At 54.9% G+C, this 5,000-nt stretch overlaps 1 protein-coding gene across 5 annotated transcripts in view; it reads left to right on the top strand.

The window, feature by feature from the left end:
• The window catches only part of dacha (dachshund a), a 287,023-nt gene that overhangs the window by 200,823 nt on the left and 81,200 nt on the right, over nt 1-5,000 (top strand). The gene's annotated exons all lie outside the window — the stretch shown is intronic.

The raw sequence follows: 5,000 nt of genomic DNA, 5'->3' as shown, positions 1-5,000 counted from the left end.
CACACACACACACACACACACACACACACACACACACACACACACACACACACACACACACTCAACACCCCTCCCCAATTAGCCATGCCTAACCAACTGAGATCTTAGCAACTCCCACCCAAAGTACCCAGCCCCACCCCTCCAGTCACCCCACTGACCCAATCGACTGCCCCCTTACCCACCCTGCAAATGTCCTCTCCTCCATCCTCCTTCCTCCATTCCCATTCCCCTCTTTCTCTTAGGCCAGCATATTTATTATTTGTTTAGATTTGCAAAATACCTTGTTGAACGTAGGGGGTCCAGCACATTAGGTGTGTGCTTGTGTTTGTGTGTGCGCACCGTCTTGCATGTGTGTGTGTGTGTGTGTGTGTGTGTGTGTGAACATGTGTGCATGAGAGAGAGAGAGAGAGAGAGAGAGAGAGAGAGAGAGAGAGAGAGAGAGAGAGAGAGAGAGAGAAAGGGCGAGAGAGAGAGAGAGACAGACGGAGACATAGATAGAGAGAAAGGCAGAAAGAGAGAAATAGTGTGTGTGTTTGTGTGTGTGTGTGAGAGAGAGAGAGAGAGAGAGAGAGAGAGAGAGAGAGAGAGAGAGAGAGAGACAGAGACAGAGAGAGAGAGAGAGAGAATGAGGGAGAGGGTTAGACGTGGTGCAGGTGCTTTGGTGCTGGTTGGGTTGGGTGGGGTAGCTGGGCGGAGCTGAACTGATCTCCTGGTGACAGTAGGAGTGGGGGTGAGGATGGCTTGGTGTGTGGGTGGGGTATGGGGGTGGCAGTGGGGGGTGAGGATGGCTTGGTGTGTGGGTGGGGTATGGGGGTGGCAGTGGGGGGTGAGGATGGCTTGGTGTGTGGGTGGGGTGGGGTATGGGGGTGGCAGTGGGGGGTGAGGATGGCTTGGTGTGGTGGTGGGGTATGGGGGTGGCAGTGGGGGGTGAGGATGGCTTGGTGTGTGGGTGGGGTATGGGGGTGGCAGTGGGGGTGAGGATGGCTTGGTGTGTGGGTGGGGTATGGGGTGGCAGTGGGGGGTGAGGATGGCTTGGTGTGTGGGTGGGGTGGGGTATGGGGGTGGCAGTGGGGGGTGAGGATGGCTTGGTGTGTGGGTGGGGTATGGGGGTGGCAGTGGGGGTGAGGATGGCTTGGTGTGTGGGTGGGGTATGGGGTGGCAGTGGGGGGTGAGGATGGCTTGGTGTGTGGGTGGGGTGGGGTATGGGGTGGCAGTGGGGGGTGAGGATGGCTTGGTGTGTGGGTGGGGTGGGGTATGGGGGTGGCAGTGGGGGGTGAGGATGGCTTGGTGTGTGGGTGGGGTGGGGTATGGGGGTGGCAGTGGGGGGTGAGGATGGCTTGGTGTGTGGGTGGGGTGGGGTATGGGGGTGGCAGTGGGGGTGAGGATGGCTTGGTGTGTGGGTGGGGTGGGGTATGGGGGGTGGCAGTGGGGGGGTGAGGATGGCTTGGTGTGTGGGTGGGGTATGGGGGGTGGCAGTGGGGGGGTGAGGATGGCTTGGTGTGTGGGTGGGGTGGGGTATGGGGGTGGCAGTGGGGGGTGAGGATGGCTTGGTGTGTGGGTGGGGTGGGGTATGGGGGTGGCAGTGGGGGGTGAGGATGGCTTGGTGTGTGGGTGGGGTGGGTATGGGGGTGGCAGTGGGGGGTGAGGATGGCTTGGTGTGTGGGTGGGGTGGGGTATGGGGGTGGCAGTGGGGGGTGAGAATGGCTTGGTGTGTGGGTGGGGGGGGGTAGGGGGGTGGCAGTGGGGGGTGAGGATGGCTTGGTGTGTGGGTGGGGTATGGGGGTGGCAGTGGGGGTGAGGATGGCTTGGTGTGTGGGTGGGGTGGGGTATGGGGGTGGCAGTGGGGGGTGAGGATGGCTTGGTGTGTGGGTGGGGTGGGGTATGGGGGTGGCAGTGGGGGGTGAGGATGGCTTGGTGTGTGGGTGGGGTGGGGTATGGGGTGGCAGTGGGGGTGAGGATGGCTTGGTGTGTGGGTGGGGTGGGGTATGGGGGTGGCAGTGGGGGTGAGGATGGCTTGGTGTGTGGGTGGGGTGGGGTAGGGGGGGGGCAGTGGGGGGTGAGGATGCCTTGGTGAGTGGGTGGGGTGGGGTATGGGGGTGGCAGTCGGGGGGTGAGGCTGTTTGAATGTTGGTGTGCATGGGATATGGGGTATCAGTGGGGGGGGTGAGGCTGGTTGTGTGGTGTTGCGGGTAGCAGTGTTGGGTGAGTTGTGTGTGGGTGTAGATGGTGGTGGGGTAAGGGGCTGGGGGTGGGAGTCAGGCTGGGTTCTGGGGCTGGGGCTGGCTTGGCCAAAAGCACAGCTGTACTGCCTGCTGCACTGATTGCCTTCGCCTTCCTCGCCCTCATTTATCTTCATTTCTTCCCAATTACACCAAATTAGCAATAGTCTCAGTTGCATTACCAACTTAATCCCCCTCTTTTTTTCGTCACAGGGAGAGAGGGAGAGAGAGACGGAGGGAGAGAGAGAGGGAGAGGGAGAGGGAGGGATGGAGAGAGAGAGATAGGGAGAGAGAGAAACAGGCAGACAGGGTAGGCAGGCGGGCAGGCAGGCCGGGTAGGTAGGCAGGCAGGCATTACACACACACGCACACTCACACACACAAACACACACACACACACACACACAGTTCCCCACACACACACACACACACACACACACACACACACACACACACACACACACACACACACACACACACACACACACACACACACACACACCCAGGCAGGCAGAGGCATTATGCGGTGGCAGATGATTCCTTGGCGGGAGTCGGGGTAAACAGCCATGAAAATGCCACCCCGGCAGATGGCGAGGGCCGCAAGAAATATGACAAACAGAGTGCCAGCGTGCCGCCCTCCGCCCGCACCCCGCTACAAGCTGTTAATGCGCTCCCGGACAGTGTGTAGCGCGGGGAAGTGTGTGTGTGTGTGTGTGGGGAAGTGTGTGTGTGTGTGTTTGTGTGTGTGTTTGTGTGTGCGTGTGTTTGTGTGTGTGTGTGTCTGCTTGTGTGTGTTTGTGTGTGTGTGTGTGTGTTGTGTGTGTGTGTGTGTGTGTGTGTGAGAGAGAGAGAGAGAGAGAGAGAGAGAGAGAGAGAGAGAGAGAGAGAGAGAGAGAGAGAGAGAGAGAGAGAGAGAGAGAGAGAGAGAGAACGTGTGTAGTGTGTCTTTTGTGTGTGTGTGTGTGTGTGTGTGTGTGTGTGTGTGTCTGTCTGTCTGTCTGTCTGTCTGTCTGTCTGTCTGTCTGTCTGTCTGTCTGTCTGTCTGTGTTTCTGCATCTGTGTGTGTGTGTGTGTCTGTGTCTGTGTGTGTGTGTGTGTGTGTGTGTGTGTGTGTGTGTGTGTGTGTGTGTGTGTGTGTGTGTGTGTGTGTGTGTGTGTGTGTGTGTTTTATTGCAAGACACAGAGGTAGAGAGATGGCACACTTGGGCCTCAGTGTGTGTATTTATTTTCTCTAAAATTAGCACTGAATGTGTGTGTGTGTTTGTTTGACCAATAGAAACCAATGCCTGAAGCAAAAGAGAGAGAGAGAGAGAGAGAGAGAGAGAGAGAGAGAGAGAGAGAGAGACAGACAGAAACAGAAAGAGAGAGAGAGAAAGAGAGAGAAAGAGAGATTTATCTGCATTATTGCATCTTAAGGCTAAAGCATGAGCGTATGTGTCCGACTGCGTTAATGAAATACACCAAATCTATGCCCATATGCATGTGTGTGTGTACGCATGCATGCTGGGCAGTGTGTGTGTGCGCGTGCGTGTGGGTGTGCGTGTGTGTGTGTGTGTGCGCGTGTGCGTGTGTGTGTGTGTGTGTGTGTGTGTGTGTGTGTGTGTGTTCGCTACATGCTGTGCAGTGTAAGTGAGTGTGTGTGTTTGTGTGTGTGTGTGTGTGTGTGTGTGTGTGTGTGTGTGTGTGTGGTAGACTGTTCCGGAGTAGTCTGGCGGTGGCTTTGCCGGCGTGAAGCGGAAACGTGAAGGCCATTTCCCTCCATCTTTCGCAGCCAGCCGCCCCCCCCACCCCTCTCTCAACGACTCCTCCGAGAGGGATAGACGGAGAGGAGGTGTAGTCTGTAGCGGTATAGCGAAATGAGCTTTTTGACCTCTTCATTAGAAGCAGAGAAGTATAATTACTGCTGCTAAAGGAACAAGTCGGTGAATAGCACTGCCTCAATTAATGGAGCGGAGCCAGATTGCAGCGGTACGGCATCTACCGTTTGACTTCAGTACTGTAAGGGGCTTCTTGTACTTCACTAACGCTGATGCTGCTGCGAGGGTGGGAAATGAGCAAGAGCTGGCATTTGTACAGTATTAGATATAGGCAACTGCAGATTGAACTCCCTTAGTGTATTGTAGTATTATTAACTGTGTGTGCGTGTGCGTGTGCGTGTGCGTGTGCGTGTGCGTGTGTATGTAAGTGTGCGTGTGCTTGTGTGCGTGTGTGTCCGTGTGCGTGCGTGCGTGCGTGCGTGCGTGTGTGCGTGTGTGTGTGTGTGTGTGTGTGTGTGTGTGTGTGTGTGTGAGAGAGAGAGAGAAAGAGAGAAAGAAAGAGAGAGAGGGAGAGAGAGATACATTGATATTTAAAATCCTTTTACTTAACAATCCATGTTCCACACATCCACCAAAATACACCCCACATCATACCCTACCCTTCCCCATTAGAAACAACCCTTTATCATAGAAAGCTTAACACACCACCCGCATCAACTGTCCACACCCCACTATCCACACACCACTTCTTATCAAATAGTTCAAGGTTTTCTATAGCCTGAGAGAGAGAGACAGAGACAAAGACAGAGACAGAGACAGACAGAGAGAGAGACTGTAAATGTGTGTGATACAGTAGCAGCCATATCTCTCTATTATAAAATAATGCAGGTATGACATTAGCAGGATCAAGTGCAAAAGCTCACTGTGTAACACAGCTAGCACAGTACAGTGCATGTATGTACATCACTTATCTGACAAAGGCTCAGAGTTTAAGACAGATTATGTATAGTGCACACATGTACTT

Source organism: Engraulis encrasicolus, chromosome 7 (assembly GCF_034702125.1).
Source record: "Engraulis encrasicolus isolate BLACKSEA-1 chromosome 7, IST_EnEncr_1.0, whole genome shotgun sequence".
In the NCBI taxonomy this organism is placed as follows: domain Eukaryota; kingdom Metazoa; phylum Chordata; class Actinopteri; order Clupeiformes; family Engraulidae; genus Engraulis; species Engraulis encrasicolus.
Note: the sequence above shows the minus strand (reverse complement) of the source record. Positions and strands in the feature narration are given on the sequence as shown.